The 18,448-nt window shown below is 47.5% G+C and overlaps 1 protein-coding gene across 7 annotated transcripts in view; it reads left to right on the plus strand.

Moving 5' to 3' along the window:
* The window catches only part of SGF29 (SAGA complex associated factor 29), a 215,530-nt gene that overhangs the window by 141,729 nt on the left and 55,353 nt on the right, over positions 1-18,448 (plus strand). The gene's annotated exons all lie outside the window — the stretch shown is intronic.

Raw genomic sequence — 18,448 nt, forward strand, 5'->3', positions numbered from 1 at the left:
TAAACAACATATAAGTCTCCGCCAGACATATTTCAAAATGATAAATATGGGAAATAAGAACACCGAAAAGTGGGAGATGTGATAATCAAAAATAACCAGGCATACATTTAAAATTGCAGAGGAGGATAGGGAGGTTGGTGGTCAGAATTGGGTTTGTAAGGACGAGAGCAGGAGGGGCAGAAATGAGGGCAGACGGAGGACAAGGGAAAGGGGGTGCAGGGAGGAGTGAAGGTGGTAAACAGGGAGGTGGAAGTGACGAGGAGGAAGGGCGAAGTAAGGCTGAAAAGAAGGGAGGCGGATGTATCTGAGGTCGGACAGAAGTGGCCAGTGGAAGATAGCAGATATGGATTATGGTCCCCAATATTTATGAGGAGATGTAGTTTGAGTTCTTTTTTGAAGCAAGGGTAGGAAGGGTTGCAACGAAGGTCAGTTGGAAGGGCATTCCAAATGCATGGAGCGTTGCCGGAAAAGGACCGAGACTGGGTGGTTTTCTTTTTTTGAAGGGGGGGGGGGGATAAGAAGGAAGGTGTTTGTGCTTCTCAAGGAACGGGAGCAACCAGCTTTTGTGAGTTTGTTAGCGAGGTAGGTCGGTGTATTCTAATGGAGAATTTTGTGTGTAATGCAGGCTGTTTTGTACGTGGATCTACCTTCAATGGGGAGCCATTTAAGGATTTTAAGGGTAGGGGAGATGTGGTCGAATCGCTTGCAGTCAGAGGTAAGCCTAGCTGCAAGGTACAGCACAGATTTAAGCGGTGCGAGGTGGATCTTGGGAATTCCGGTGAGAAAGGCATTGCCATAGTCGATGCGAGAAAGAACAAGGGATTGGACTGCTAGTTTGAAATCATCGATCGGGATGAAGGGCTTGATTTTCTTAAGGTGGCGGAGAGTGAAGAGGGCTCCTTTGGCAGAATTATTGATGTGTGTCTTTAGGGTTAGGAGGTCGTCAAGTGAGATACCTAGTGATTTGACTGAGGAGGACAAAGATAAGGAGCAGTTGAGGGCATTAAGGTCAGAGATCCAATTCTGAATAGGGAGCTGGTTGTTTTTAGGGGAAAAAATAATTATTTCAGTTTTTTTAGGGTTGAGTTTGAGGTGGTTAGTGTGGAACCAGGCTTGAATCTTGATGAGTGTTGTTGAGGTGAAGGATGTCAGCATGGGTTTTAATCTTATAATAGAGTTGGGTGTCATCGGCATAGAGATGGTAGTTGATCCCGGCTTGTTTAAGAATGAGTGTGAGGGGTTCCATGAAAAGGTTAAAGAGAGAGGGAGAGAGGATGGATCCTTGCGGAACTCCTAAGGAGATGAAGGTAGGGTTAGATAGGCAATTTTGGATTTTGATTTGTTGAGAACGGTGTTGTAGGTATGAGACGAACCATTTGTGTGTCATACCATTTAGGCCGAATCGATCTCTAAGAACATTGAGTAGAGTAGAGTGGTTAACAGTATCAAACACTGCAGAGAGATCAAGGAGGATCAGAAGGCTAGATTCGCCATTGTCGAGTGAGTGGTGGATGTCATCAACAATGTTTAGCATGGCGGTTTCAGTGCTGCATCCTTTCCTAAAGCCAGATTGGAAGGGGTCTAGTAAGTTAGTGTTCAATGTGTCTCTCTAGTTGGAGAAGAACACATTTTTCCAGGGCTTTAGAAAGAAGGGGAAGGTTGGAGATGGGACGAAGGTTATTGAGGTCGTTTGGGTCTACCAAAGGATTTTTAGGTCTCGCCTGTCGATGCGCATGCGCATCGAGCAAGCGAGACTATAGGGGCTCATCCAGACTTTATCTAACTTGCAAGGAATCGTGGCGATTCCTTGCAGTGCCCGTGACTTTTAAGCTCAATGCGCATGTGCATTGAGCTTAAAAGCGCGTGCACATGCCCCCAGCCGCCTGCCTTGCCTACTCTCTCTCACAGCCTCCCCCAGCTCCGCCCCCTCACTACTTGATTGCACGGCCGTGCCTCCCCTACTCTCCTCCCCCCTCCTCCTCTCCTCCCCTGCCTGCCTGCCGCTAGGCCGTGCCTCCCCTACTCTCCTCCCCCCTCCTCCTCCTACTGCCGTGTCGCACCTCTCCCCTCTCCGCCCCCTCCCCTGCCAGCCGTGTTACGGTGAAAGGCTTGTTTGTTTATTTTACCCGCCGTGTCTCTGCTGCTTCCCCCTGTCCTGTCTCTCCTCCTCTCCCTCTCTATACCCTCCCCCTCCCCCCCACCACTCCCATCAAGTCCCTCTGGCCCTTCCCTCCTCCCCGGACCCCTCCTCCCCTGCCCCCTCCTCCCCTGCCCCCTCCTCCCCTGCCCCCTCCACCCTTTCTTGTTGTTACTACGTAAATGGTAGTCTGCCAGCACCGCCCATCCTAGGAACTCCAGCACAAGCTTCTCCTGCCTCCGCCCAGAACTGTAACCAAACACTCAGCACAAGCTTTTCCCAATTCAACTTCAGACCGCCCTCCGCTTCACTGCCCAGAACTGTGTCGGAAGTGCGGGTCGGTTTGTGGCATATTCACCTTCCACCTCTAGCAGTCGCAGCACTTCTTACAGAATTCTGCGAAGTCGCTAATGCATCCAGGTGTTTCTTTTTCTGCTCTTACCTGCACGTTTGTACAAAGTAGGCATAGGACAATTTGGTTTGTATCCAGGTGTTTATTTACGTTGACAACTTCCTGCCGCAGATCTTTCAGTACGTAAAGGAAAGCCCCTTAACCCTAGTTATCGTAAAATGCATATCTCGCCCACCCAGACCTCTCTGCTATTGGTAAGGCGCGTGTCAGGGTTCTCTTTGAGCTCTCTAAAACAAAACATGATAACATGCGCCCAACATAAACAAAGTCTACATGCTTTAACAAACAGGACTCAGGGATCCGGGGTCACACATACTCCAGCTGCCTTTTGTCTCCGGCCAGCATGTGTTTGTGGGGGCGGGGCGATAACCTCCTGTTATCTCACTGGCTGTGTCTTATAAAACATATACACGCACATTAACATTTAGAAACACCTGGTAGGGGCGTAAAACAAGGGATTTTTCATTTGCATGGACCGGCAAGCAGAGTCAGGAATAGAAGGGGTCGAATCAACAGAGAAATCGACACCATGTTTGGCTAAAAGGAATGTCTCTTTCACAAATAGAAAAGACCGTCACTCCTGCTTAGAAAATCGCCTCCAAGCAGTTTAGCCTTGCCTTGTCTGTGTTTTGAGCAAAACAAGTGTCAGCCCTACTTCGTGACTTTTGCACGTCGTAAGTACGAAACCTGTAATCTTCAATGTTTAACGATGTTTTTATTAATTAGCCTCACCAAACCCATCTGCACACAATTGGGACTTGCCATTGTTTTGACCCTTCGCGCAGCCCCATCTCTTCCTTCCAGTTGCTTATTGTCAACTTTTTAAAGTTTAGAAAGTATTCTTTCCAGGTGACTATTTGTCTGCCCACTCTTATTGGGTGGGTGGATGTACAGCCATTTCTCCAACAACCCTTACTTTTTAAATATATTAAAATAAATATTCAGTCTTTCTTTGTAGTGCTGCTTAAGCGGGGCGGACATACGCGGAGATGCAGCTAAATAGGCTCTGCCTCCTGGTTCGAGTTAGTCACTTTTAGCATCCGTCAGATTTGTCCGACTATCTGAAAACAGATTTCTACCAGCAGAAACCCTCAACATCAGACTTGTAATTTCATATCCAGCCGGAAGAAGCCTATTTCTCTTTTTTAATTTGAGATTTCTTTGGGTTTTCCTCCTCTCTCAACGCCACCTCTATTTTAACAACCCCCCACACACACACTTCTTCCTGCATTCCTCCTCCTCTTCTCAGCTCTCTCGCCCCTGCCTCTCCTCTATTTCACTGTGTGCTCTGTGTCTCGACTGCCTTCCCCGCCCATGCCCAGCCTCTTTCATCTTCCCCTCCCACACCGCCTCCCCTCTGCCCATTAATCCATTACCAGCAGCCGGTCCAAGAGAAGCTACTGTCTCCGGAGCTTGGCCGGGAGGGGTGCTGCTGTGCCCGGACCTCCCAGAGCAGCCACTGCACCCCCTCACCATCGACTAACCCTCCCTCTCCTCACCCGCCTCCTGCCGGGGTTATTGGTGGAGAGCCTTCATCCACCGCCTTTGTGCGCTGGGCGGACGCCGCCCCTTTTCTTATCTCTCCTGCAGCAAGCTACCTGATGACTCCAGGGGCCGGAGAGATCTTCAGTGCCACCCTCCCCCACCGGCACCATCCATCATCTTAGCTAGAAAGAGCAGAGAAACCACTGCCCTGCGGCACTTTCCACAACTTCCAGGTTAGAATTGAATCTTGTAGCAGGCGACCACCTACGTTAAAACAATTTATAGAGTACCTACAGAATGGTATCTTAAGGCGCCGAGAGCGGAAGTTAACATTAAAGCACGTTGGTGCTTCGTGGGCCACCGCTGGATGGCAAGTTGGGCCGGATTCCAATCTGCGGTTGCAGCAGCACATCCGCACTTCATTCTTCAAAGCCACACCATTTTGAAAGGTTTTTCAAAAAACTATTCTGATGTGAGACCCCCTCCCACACACACACACGCAACCACTGTTGTTTGTTGATGATCCCCCCAAAACACTTACTTCTGGCTAGGGGCCTGACAGAACACATGCAAGTACAGTTTATTTATATGCCCCCTTATTTAACATATCTCTTGGTGTTGAGTTGAGACACATCAGCCCAATGCTGCTGTTACCCAGGGGTCACTTGTAAAGGACAGGAGGGCCGCTTAGCTCCCTTTGTTAGTTTTTGGAGGGCAGTGTGATGACCCACTTTGTGGGATAGTTCAGAGTCAGGTAGCCTGCACTTCTGCCACGGTCTCACTAATTCAGAACGCATTTTTTTTTTACTGCCTCATTAGTTAACCGCCCCACCTCCACTTTGTTGTCTAGTTGGCAGACTCAGCTGAGAGGCCAACAACTGAATGGGTGCATGCAATAGGTCTCGGAGCATTTGAGTTAGAGCTTTTAGATTTGTTTATGGCTTTTTTTCTTTGTAATTCTTTAGCATTGCCTACAGGAAACAAAAATGCTAAAGATAAAAAAAAAAAACCATAAACAATTCTAAAAGCACAAACTCTAATGCTGCGAGACCTATTGCATTTCCAATGCCACCTCCAGCCACATTTAAAATTACATACTAATATACACATAAGACAGAAGTAATACAAAGGGGACATGTGACACCTTTTGTTACAAACAACACATTACTTAATTATTATTAACATATACACACACTCTTAACATCACCCTCACACAACAAAACTATCACACTCTTTCACACCCGCTCAGTAACGCTAAAACAACATCTCCCTCATACACCATCACACACCTTCAGCCTCACACACACTTACTCACCCTCACACTAACACACTCACACACTCTCTTACGCAAATAACTTCACTCATCCTCCCCCCCTCACACCCCCTAACACTCTACGCGATTGCAGCCTGGAATCCCTGATAACTTTTCTTGTATCCGTGGCTGGCATTCAGTCATCCCAACGTAAACTGGTGCATTTGTCTTTTCTTAGCTGAAAATAATTTTCTATATTTCTATTGCATGATTGATTGAAATACTTTATCGGACAATCGTTCACATTCTAGATAGACAACTTGTACATCACACCCCTCGATGCATTTCGGGTTCGCGCCTTGTCCTTCCTCAAATGGTAAATACTTTTAGGGATGAAAAGGCGCCGGGTCCTGCTGCGTTGTTTTCATTTATATTTCAGACTCGTGCTGTCAATGTCTCAACTACGCTTAAACACACAGGACGAACAATGACAGTTTATTAAATGTATAATTCTGTTTTTATCAGCTCTGAAGTAGCCTCCCTACCGAGCGAGTGCTATTTAATAACAATAAATACAACACATAAGCTCAAAATATTTTTTGTAAAATGTACCTATCGCATTTCATTCTTTTTCACATATAAGAAGATAATTGGGCTTTTCACGGGCAATCAGTAAGACGCTACCTCACCCTCACTGACACTCACTCACACTCAATCACTCTCACCCTCACTCACCAGCAACGCCTCACCCTCAAATCCTCACTCACCCTCACTCTCACTCATCCTCAATCACCCTCAACATCACACACTCACTCACCCTCACTCACCCTCAACACCTCACCCTCACTCACCCTCAACTCCTCACTCACCCTCATTCTCACTCATCCTCACTCAACCACCCTCAACTTCACTGACCCTCAACGCCTCACCCAACACCTCACCTTCACTCACCATCAACATCTCACCCTCACTCACCCACAAAACATCAGCCTCAACACCTCACCCTCAATCACTCACCCTCAACAATTCACCCACACTCACCCTCCCTCACCCTCAATTCCTCACCCACACCCTCAACACTTCACCCTAAACACCTCACTCATCCTCAACGCCTCCCCCTCCCCCTCACTCACCCTCACCCACCCTCAACACCTCACCATCACTAACACTCAACACCTCACCCTCACTAACTCACACTCAATCACCCTCAACACCTCACCCTCAACACCTCACCCTCAACACCTCACCCTCAACACCTCACCTTCAAAACCTCAACCTCAACAACTCACCCTCAACACCTCACCCTCACTCACCCTCACTCACTCTCACTCACCCTCACTCACCCTCACTCACACTCACTCACACTCAGTCACCCTCACTCACCCTCACTCACCCTCACTCACCCTCACTCACCTTCAACTCCTCACTCACCCTCACTCACCCTCACTCACCCTCACTCACCCTCACTCACACTCAGTCACCCTCACTCACCCTCACTCACCCTCACTCACCCTCACTCACCCTCACTCACCTTCAACTCCTCACTCACCCTCACTCATCCTCACTCACCCTCAACACCTCACCCTCACCATCACCCACCCTCAACCCCTCATCCTAACTCGCAATAACCCTCCCTCACCCTCACCCTCACTCACTCTCACTCTCACTCACCCTCAACACCTCACTCACCCTCAACACCTCACTCACACTCAACTCCTCACTCACCCCCACCCTCACTCACCCTCAACACCTCACCCTCACACAGTGCAATAGGTCTCGTAGGATTTTTAGTTACAGCTTTTACAATTGTTTATTGCTTTTTTGATTTGTAATTCTTTAGCATTGGCAAAAAAAAAAAAAAATGCAAAAGATTTACAACAAAAAACCCATAAACAATTCTAAATGCACTAACTCTAATGCTGCGAGACCTATTGCATTTCCAATGCTTGTTGATAATGGGGGTGATTTGGCCTAGTTTCAATGAAGTGGGGACACAGCCGGTGGCAAGGGAGCTGTTGATAATAGAGGTCCAGGTAGGGGTGATATGTTTGAGGTTTTGGACAAGTTTGGATGGAAGAGGGTCTTTGGTGTGGGAGGAAGGCTTGAGTTTGGAAATGATGTTAAAGACATCTCTTTCGTGACTGGCTGGAAGTTAAGCCAAGCGGCATTATTTTTAGTAAGAGAGTTAGGATGATTGGAGTCCAGGAAATTGGGGGGCAAGGAGGGGTAAGGGAGATCAGAGTTATGATGGGCCGTAGAGGGTGTAGGGGGAGTTCTGATGGAGGGTGGGATATTAAGAGAGGTGTTCGGATTGGTGGTAGGGATCGCAGTAGAGAGGAAGCATTGCTCAATTAGTTTAATTTTGTCTGAAAAAAAGAGAGCTATTTCTTCACATCTAGTCTTCGAGGCCAGTGGGACAGGGGGAGCGGAAGCAGTTTGATTGCGCACAATGTTGAATAGTTCTATTGGCCTATTCTGAGCTCGATCTAGTTGTGATCTGAGGAAGGAAGTTTTTTGTCTAAAGATGCGTTTTTTTGTAGGACGATCTAGCAAGTCTGAGGTTAGAAGGAGAAGGGTGCTGTCTCCATAATCTTTCAGTCAGTCTGAGTCTACGTCTTTCATTGTTTAGGCCTGTGTTAAACCATGATTTGGAGGGGATATTTCTTTGTTTTTTGAGTTTGAGTGGTGCTAGAAGGTCATGGGTAGCAGTGACAGCTCTGTTATATTGTTCGGTTAGTTCGTTCGTGTTGAGGGAAGGAGGAATAGCGAGAAGCTGGGCCTGAAGTTTGGATTCAAGTAAGTCGGGAGGGATATGACTGAGATTTCTGATCAGTTTCATGGGTTTAATAGTTTTGGACGGAGGGGTGGAGGCAGAGCTGTTTATGGAGAACAGGATAAGGTGATGGTCGGACCAGTCAATCGGAATGATGTTAGATAGGAGGGCTAGATCTTTGCTGGTAATGATAGCGTCAAGGGTGGCTCCTTTGGAATGGGTTGGTGACTGACAGATTTGTTGGAGGTCATTAATTTCGAGAAGGTCATACAGGAGGGAGATTGAGGGATCTTTAGTACCATTCCAATGGAGGTTAAAGTCTCCCAGGAAGATGTTTTTAGATTTGAAAATTGAGGATTGCGTAAGAAGGTTAGATAGCTCGTCGATGAATGGGTAGAGATTTCCAGGCGGATTATATATATTGTGAAGGCGGATGGGGGGGAATCCTGTATTTTGAGTTCGGCTACAAGGTATTCAAAGGAGGCATATTCTGCGTTATTGATAAGGGATAGCTGAGTTCGTCTTTGAAGATGATAGCTACACCACCGCCTTTTCGGATGGGTCTATCTTTCCTAATGATGGAGTAGCCCGGGGGTGAGAGTAGGTCAAGAATGCTAGTAGAGTGTTCATTAAGCCAGGATTCTGTAAGGAACGCGATGTCGATGGATTCGCTAAGGATGGTTTCAGAGATTTCTATGGCATGTCGGGCAGCAGAGCGGCAGTTAACAAGCATGCAGGTGAGGAGTTTGGGAGTGGGTTTGGGAGATGGGAGGGTATGAATGGAGGTGAGATGAGGAGGGGGTCTAGGTGAGACAGGTGAAGGGGGAGTATGACTGGTTCCCAATATGACGGGGATGCTTGAGAAGGTAGGAGGCGTGTACATGGTTGGTGAGTAAGGAGGGTAGGAATTTTGAAGGTCGGAAATCTCCTGGTGAGAGAGGGTGCAAGTGGTGCGGAGTGGTCTTTGAGCCCGGCAAAGCAAGGGATTTGTTTTCCACGTTTTAGATGCGGTGGGGTTTATTAGACTAGGTCTGGCGGTGTTTTTTTGGGGAGGGAGGTCGCTGGATTTGAGGTTGAGGACATCGTTCCTGAGACGAGAGAGATCGCTGGTAAGGGTGGTGAGGTTACGTTCGATGTTGCGAAGGGAGTTTGAGATAAGAGTGAGGGGGTAAATATGGTGTGGGGGGAGGAGGACAAATGGGATTCAGAGTTAGCTGCGGAGTGGGGTCTGCTCTGAGGAGGCAGTGAGCAAATGCAGGCAGGAGGCCTGATCTGAGGAGGAGAAGAGCCAAAGCAGGTAGGAGAGCAGGGAGGGCTGTAGTTGTATGGGAGAAGGAGTGGCATGTCGGGGTAGGGGGGAGAAGAGACATCTGTGGATGAGAAGTTTTGAGATAGCAAGGAGGTATAGTTGTGGATTGGTGTGGGAGTGAGAGGGGGGATAATGGGAAGAATATGGTTCAGCGAGGGAGAGGATGAGTTGGGAGAAGAGGTGTGGGGGGAAGTGAGATTCAGAAGGTGTGAGGCTGAATTGGGAGGGGAGGAATGAAGGGGTGGAGGAGGAAAGGAAGGGGAATCTGGGTGTGGAGTGTTGTGATTCGGTGGGTGTGAGGATGAGTTGGGATAGGAGGAGTGAGGGGGGCTTGGAGGAGGAAAGGAAGGGGAATCTGGGTGGGGAGTATTGTGATACGGTGAGAGAGAGGATGAATTGGGAGAGGAGGAGTGAGGGGGTGTTGGAGGAATGGAAGGGGAGACAGTGAAAGAGGGCACAGAGGGAGGAGTCATAGGGAGGGGAATGGGTGGGCTGATTGGGTGCAAGGGGGATTGGGAGTGAGGGGGTGTGGAGAGGATCAATGGGAGAGGGGGGGTTATAGTGAGAAAAGAGGGGATAGGTGTCAACGTTTGCATAGTGTCATTAGATGTTGTAAGGTCAGGGGCGGGAGAAGTGGGCTGGTGGGGCGGAGTCGGAGGGGAGAGAGGAGGTGGGAGGCTGTTGGTGGAATTGGCAAGTTGGATTGTCAAGGATCTGAAATGGAGTTCGAAGGTGTTAAGATGGGGTACGGCCGCTTGGATGAGGATGTTACCAGGATGTATCTTGAATGTCCATGATACTGACCTACTTGCTTATTCCCCCACCTTTGCTTGAGATTTATTCATTCTCTTCCCTTCCATATCTAACACCTATGTATGCTCCTATTCCACTCTCACTGAACAGTGTGAGCTCTGCACGCTGCCTCCACATATCCTCTAACATGCCACTGTTACAGGCTCTGGGTGAGCTTTCCTCATGTCCACCCCAGTGTCCTTTTCTTGGCCAAGGTGCTGATCTACCCTTCTCCCTGTCCTACCCCTACATCCTCACATCTGCTGCACCTCCGACGTGATCAGGTTAGCTGGGTATAATGTTCATGTAATACCATCTTACCTACACTTAGCAGTTCACCTCCCTCTCAAAGGTTGAGCCATTCCCAGTGCCCAGTTCATAATTATTTTGCCAATCCCTAAGCAGTGATCTTTTTTGGGACTCTTATACCACTATAGAGAGACTCTAAAAACATACAAATGCACTAAAGACAACAAGGTTCTAGGCTGGAATAAAAGCTTGGAAAATCAAACATTTAAGAAAAGATAAAGTGTAAAACTGTATGATTTCGATGGGTTAACTAATGATAGTCACAGATTATCTGAAAACATAGCCCCAAATTCCATTGCTTAATACCGGTGAATAACATTGGAGTAAATGACACACCTTAGGTGGTGGTGATTTTGCTCTGGGCTAGTAGTCAAGTAAGGAAAGATGTTCCGACGGTGACTCAAACATGTACCACTAGTACCCAAGACCAAGTCCTTTAGCCGAGTATCAGGTAGCGCCAATGGACACCTTGCCTGGAGTGACTACACCCAGCAGTGCGTATATTTGAAAAAAACACTATTGGGGGCAAACCACATGAGGAAGTTGCAGGGAGGAGGAGGAGAAGGGCTGGTTCTAGGATTTTTGGGGCCTGGGCGAAGGGGAATGTGCGAGGACCCTCTTAATTTACATAAATTACACCTTCAGGGCTCTGGAAGCTGCTTTGTGCAGACTCCTCCTGGGCCGCAGCTCTCCCCTCTGCCACCTACTAGCACCTCTTTTACAGCTCATATCGGGCTGAGGGTGTGAGAATAACTTGGGGGCTGAGAGTTAAAACAGCACAGATTGTAAAGTGCTGACAATTGGTGCCATGCAGGGGGTCTCAATGGGCAACCAGGCAGGACACCTGTTCCCTGTTTCCACCTACTGCCTGCACTGAAGGGGACGAACTATACTATATTATGTAGAAAGAACCAAAGAATTTTGAAAAACAAAGCAACTATTTGTTGCTTTTTCTCCACCACACAAAGGCAATCCCATATCCAAGTCTGTATTGCAAGATGGATTGTAACATGTATCCAAACATGTTATGCTAAAGCAAAAAGAACTCTGATAATACCCCCAGAGCACATTCCATTCACGGAGTTTGGGCTACTATGGCTTTCTTAGGGAATACTCTACTAGCCGACCTCTGTAAGGTAGCAACATGGTGTACACAGCACCCATTCACCAAACACTATTGTGTGATTTGTTCGCGAGACACCAAGCAAATGTAGGCCAAGCAGTACTTAAAACACTGTTTCAAACCCCTACAGGTTAGCCACCGCTTTGGAAGTATACTGCTATATAGTCTACGCAAAGCATGTGATCTACTGCTCACATGCCTCGAATTGAAAATGTTACTTACCTAGTATGCTTCTGTTCTTGGTATGTAGAGCTGTAAGGTCACATGTGCCCACCTGCCTCCCGTGTCTCCTGTGGTTGTTGTAGTTTTCAATTTACATTCTTATGCATGGACATCTCTATTCTACACTCACTAACTCCATTCTCACCCTCTGTGGGAAAACAATCTAACAAAAAAGTTAATTCCCATGCACACCATCACCGAAAGGAGTCGCCGCCTTACCCTGTGACTGGAAACACTTCTTCAAAGAAAAACAACTTTCAAACATCTGGGCCCAATACTAATGCAAAGCATGTGACTCTACAGCTGTACATGCCAAGAACAGATGCTTACTAGGTAAGTTAAATTTTCCTTCTCCTCGTTTTGCCTCCCCGGGAAGGTGTATATTTTTAGTGCGTTACCAGGTCTATCAATGTTGGTAACCCTGGGAATGTGCCAAATACCATGGGAGTTGTGTGGGAACACTCATGCAACACCCCTGGAGCAAAGGAATGCAACACAGGGGTTAGCGCTGCATTGCTTTACTCCAGATTTATGAAGCCACTCAGGAGACACAGGGTTGCCTTGTGTGGCCTCATAAATCACATTTTGGACTTGGGTCGCTGTTGCACCATGTTCTGTGGTGCAAGAGCAACGCAACTCATCTCTTAAATGTTCACCTTGTTTTATACTCCTCCATTCTATAAACATACAACGCTGACTCTGTGTAAGTTCTATGTTCGAGGCATGTGGGCTGCTGAATTCATATCTTGTGCATAGATCGCCGCCTAGTGTTGGGTCCGGATGATTGCACCTTGTTGTCCTGGAAGAGTCTTCGAAGTATCACTCCTCCCCTGGACCACAGTGCGCATGGGCATCTTCTCCATCCTCAGATTGTTTTTTTCCGCCATTGGGTTTGGATGTTATTCCTCTACTCCAACTTAGGAACCGAAACTAAACTTCATTAAAAGGCCAAAAGGCCTTCGACTTCGGTATTGTTCTCGCTCGGTACTTCTTGACTCGACCAAAAACTTTCCATCTTGATCCGGTCGTCGGCGCGGGCCGTTGGGCCTTTCGACGCCACGTGGGCCTGCTGTCGATGGAAAGGAGTCAGTTCAAAAGGTGCCCACAATGCCTCTCCAAATTCCCGCATACTGACAAACATACAGTATGCAACAAGTGCTTATCACCAGAGCACAACGAAGAAAATTGCCCAGCTTGTGCCCAATTCCGTTCGAAGAAGACCATCCGGATTCGACGGGCCGCTAGGCAAGAGATGCAGCGACCGGAACCGGAGAACATCTTCGATGATGAACACGACCTACCGGAAGCGGCGGACTCGTATCTAGAGATCGTCACCGTCGAGGACCAGTCTGACTCCGACGACGAGATCCCACCGGGGCAAACCGTGAGTACACAGCCCCCAACGACGCTTATCCCAAAACCGAATGCTCTGGTCGAAGCATCGCCTAAAGGCCTTAGCCGAGATCGACAAGTCCCTTCAGAAGCCCCGCCTTCCGGCTCGGCTCCAAAGCCAAAAACAAAGCCTTCAGATAGCCCAGGTCCAACTAACGTTCTCCCCAATAAGGTTGTCGAACCCAAGAGGGTCGTTAAACCGAAGGTCGTCAAACCGAAGAAGGCCGTAGAGCCAAAGGTCGTCGAACCGAAGAAAGGCAATGAGCCAAAAGTCGTCGAGCCGAAGAAGGTGGTCGAACCAAAGGTCACCCAACCCAAAAAGGTTATCGAGTCTAAGGCCATCGAGCCGAAGAAAAGCCTTGAACCAAAGCGGGTCGTCGATCCAAAAGGAACACACGACCCAAAGAAGGGCGTTGATCCTAAAAAGAGTGGAGATCAACAAAAACGGGATCACACCACAAAACCCGTCGAACCGAAAAAAGTAATCGAGTCGACAAAAAACATTGAGCCTAAGAAAGCTGTCGAGCACAAAAAGCGTATCGAACCAAAAGCTCAAGTCGATCCGAAACAGGGCATCGACCCAAACACAGCCGGCGAGCCGAAAAAGACGGCTAAACCAACAAAAGACGTCGAACCGAAAAAGGTTACCGACCCCAATGCAACGGTCGAGCCGAAAAAGACTCCACAACCGAAGGCCCTCGAGCCAAAAAGTCACAAACAAGTCATTAAGCCAAAAACATCGGCGCCAATGACACGGACAGTGGAAGAAGAACTCTTCCATCCCGATCCGGAATCAGAGGAACAATCTAAACTGTATATAAACTCTGAGACTGGCAAAGTTACAGTTTATTACCGGAAAAAGAGACCATTGGACACAGACTCCTTCCCCTGTTCCTCCGAAGAAAAAGGACTTCGGGACTTCTCCCTCTAGGCCCTTTACTCCTCCTCCTTTCTATCCCAATATGCCTTTTGTGCCCTACTCCCCTACACATTCTGACTATAATGATGAGGATAACATGGGGGACGATCCTCAAGATGACTTTAACGAACCAGAGGATCCACATCCACAGGATGACACATGGGAGGATCAGAATGATCCATACGACACACAACCCATCCCTGATACCTCCCCATACCCTACAAAGCCGTCGCCTACCGACGACACCATTGTGTTTAACCAACTGCTAGATAGGGCAGCAAAATACCACAAGGTCGACATGCACACTGACCCAATAGAAGATTTTCTATTCAACACTTTTCCTACCTCAGAGAAAAATGTTAGGACACTTCCTATGCTAAAAGGGTTACTAAAACGCGCCAGATATATTCAAAGATCCAGCAAGAGCACGTGTACTCAATCCCAGGATTGAAAAGAAATATAAAGCGGCCCCTACAGACCCTGCTTACATTAAAGGCCAGTTGCCTCTAGACTCACTGGTATTAGCAAATACTCGCAAAAGAGCAAACTCGCAATTCGACAGGAGATGCTCCACATCCTGACAAGGAGTCTAAGATATTGGAAGTCTCAGGCAAGAGAGTGGCCTCACAGGCTTCTAATTCATGGAGAATCGCAAACACACAGGCTCTACTAGCTCACTACGATTGAGCACACTTTGACCAGCTTGAGGGTTTAATGCAACACCTGCCAGAACCTTACGAAGCTCAGGCTAATGACCTCATTCAAGCAGGCAAATTTATTACCAATGCCTCCATTAAATGTGCGCTTGACGCAGCCGACACAGCAGCCAGGTCCATTAATACTAGCGTATTACTACGCAAACACACGTGACTACGCATCTCTGGTTTTAAGAATGAGGTCCAATCCACCATCCTCAACCAACCAGTTAATCAAGACTTCCTGTTTGGCCCTGCAGTAGACACAATTTTAGATAAAATGAAAAAAGATACCGAAACTGCTGAATCTATGGGCGCACTGCAGTTTCAACAACACAGAGGTTCCTTTCGTCGCTCCTCCTACAGAGGCACCGCACGAGGCAACACTTCACAGACTTCCTCTACATATAAAAGCAACACCCAAAGTTCCTTTAACAAAAACTCTAACAGGGGAGGTTATAGGGGCAATAACAACAAGGGCAGAGGACGTGGCGGCAATAACACCAGAGCCTACACTGCCACCAAACAGTAACTTCATTACACTCCCTCCAGACCATCTAACACCAGTGGGAGGCAGAGTCAAACAATTCCTACCAGTCTGGAATGCAATTACCACAGACAGGTGGGTGAGACAAATTATCCAGTATGGTTATTGCCTGGAACTCACTTCTACTCCACCCAACATACCACCCAAACACCGTCCTATGTCCAAAGAACACATCACCCTGTTACAATAAGAGGTGAAATCCATGCTAGAAAAGGGGCCATAGAGCCAGTCCCTATTCAACACCAAGGGACAGGAGTATACTTGCTATACTTCCTTATTCCCAAAAAGGACGGGTCCCTCAGACCAATATTGGACCTCAGACCGCTGAACCAATACATACTCTCGGAGCACTTCCACGTGATCACTCTACAACAAGTACTCCCGTTACTCCAGCAAGGCGACTACCTAGCAACATTAGACCTCAAGGACGCATATTTTCACATACCTATACATCCAGCTCACAGGAAATACCTCAGGTTCACAATAGAAGGTCAAAATTTTCAGTTCAAGGTTCTCCCCTTCGGGGTAACCACAGCCCCAAGAGTATTCACAAAATGTCTGGCGGTAGTAGCTGCACACCTCAGAAGGCAACACATCCACGTGTTTCCATACCTGGACGATTGGCTCATAAAAGCAAACTCGTACGCGCAGTGTGCAAGCCATACATCTCAGACACTCCAGCTGCTACACATCCTGGGTTTTTCCATAAACTACCCAAAATCGCATCTACAGCCCTCCCACATACAGCAATATCTGGGAGCTACAATAGACACCTCAGTAGCAAAGGCATACCCAAATTCAGCCAGGATAGCCAACCTGCAGACTCATTCAAAGATTTCAGCCACAACACTCTTTGCCAGCTCGAGTGTTCATGCAGCTCATAGGCATGATGGCCTCCTGCATATTCATTGTCCCTCATGCTCGACTTCAAGTGCGTCCACTGCAAGAATGCCTAGCACGGCAGTGGAACCAAGCTCAAGGACAACTGAAGGACCTAGTGTTGGTAGACAGTCGCGCTTACAACTTTCTGCAGTGGTGGAACCCACAAAACCTTTCCAAAGGGCGACTGTTCCAAGAGCCGGTTCCACAACTAGTACTAACAGCGGACGCATCACTGACAGGGTGGGGAGCCCACTTACCTCAATACACAGTCCAAGGGCTCTGGACAATCAAACATAAGAAACTGCATATCAACCAACTAGAGTTGCTAGCAATATTTCTGGCACTAAAAGCATTCCAGAAATACACACTCTCCACAGCTGTCCCACTTAGCACAGAGCATATGGAGGTGGACAATTCCAAGAAACATTTTTCTCCTAGAAGAACACCTGCCAGGGAAAGGCAATCAAGTAGCAGATCTGCTAAGCAGACACAGCCAACAACTACACGAATGGGAGATTCAACCCCGAGTTCTCCAACCATTCTTCCAGAAATGGGGGCACCCAGAGATAGATCTGTTTGCCACAAACGAAAACTCAAAATGCCAGTACTTTGCTGCCAGGTTCCCACATCCGTTGTCACAGGGCAACGTGATATGAATGAACTGGTCAGGCAGATTTGCGTACGCTTTTCCACCAGCCCCACTGATTCCGCTGGTGGCACGCAAACTACGTCAGCAGTCACTCACAATGATCCTGGTTGCTCCCACATGGGCAAGACAGCCATGGTACACAACGTTCCTGGAACTTTCAATAGTTCCCCATCAAAAACTGCGCCTCTCGCCACATCTTTTAACTCCGAACCATGGAGAAATCGAACACCCAGATCTCAATCAGATGAACCTAGTGATCTGGCTCCTGAGGTCTTAGAGTTCGGATACCTTAACTCACCTCCTGATTGCATGAACATTATCAAGGAGGCAAAAAGGCCAACTTCTAGAGCATGCTATGCAGCTAAATGGAAAAGATTTGTAATCTATTGCAACAATAACCAAATCAATCCATTAGATGCTTCCATCCAAAACATTATCTGTTACCTCTTGCATCTTCAAAGATGCAATCTAGCATACTCTTCTATAAGGCTACATCTTGCTGCTATAACAGCATATCTCCAAAACAGGCAATACATTTCCCTGTTTAGGGTACCACCAATCAAGGCTTTTATGGAGGGTCTTAAAAGGATAATTCCTCCAAAGCACCCACCTACACCAGTCTGGAACTTAAATTTGGTACTTACCACACTTATGGGACCTCCTGTCGAACCACCCCACTCATGTGAATTGCAATTTCTAACATGGAAGGTGGCATTCTTGATTGCCATCACCTCCCTCAGGAGAGTAAGTGGGCTTCAAGCATTAACAATTCAAGAACCCTTCATGCAAGAACATGCAAATAGGGTAGTACTTAGGACCAACCCTAGGTTTATGCCAAAAGTCATATCCACTTTCCATATCAATCAATCAATAGAACTGCCAGTTTTCTTCCAAAACCCACAGTCAGTAGCCGAAAGAGCCCTACACACACTAGATGTAAGGAGAGCTCTGCTATGTTATATGTTGACAGGACTAAATCATTTCGGAAAACAAAGCAACTGTTTGTTGCTTTTTCACCGCAACATAAAGGGAATCCCATCTCAAAATCAGGAATAGCCAGATGGATAGTGAAATGCATTCAGATATGCTATCAAAAAGCTAAACGCACTCTAACAGTTCCCCCAAGAGCACACTCTACGCGTAAAATGGGGGCATCCATGGCCTTCTTAGGGAATATTCCCCTTGAAGACATATGTAGGACAGCAACATGGTCTACCATACACACTTTCACTAAACACTATTGTGTAGACGTGCAATCAAAGCAGCAAGCTGCTGTAGGCCAGGCTGTCCTTAAAACTCTTTTTTAAGACTGCTGCAGCTGGTACAGGTGACCACTGCTAGAGGAGACACAGCTATACAGTCTATGCACAAGATATGAATTCACCAGCCCACATGCCTCGAACGGAATATGCTACTTACCAGTATGCATCTGTTCTTGGCATGTAGGGCTGCTGACATTCATATCGCCCACCCTCCTCCCCGGTGCCTGTTGCAGCTGCAGTATTCTCTCTTGCAATATTCTCTTTTGCAATATTCTCTTTTGCATGGCC

Source organism: Lissotriton helveticus, chromosome 7 (assembly GCF_964261635.1).
Source record: "Lissotriton helveticus chromosome 7, aLisHel1.1, whole genome shotgun sequence".
Taxonomy (NCBI): Eukaryota; Metazoa; Chordata; class Amphibia; order Caudata; family Salamandridae; genus Lissotriton; species Lissotriton helveticus.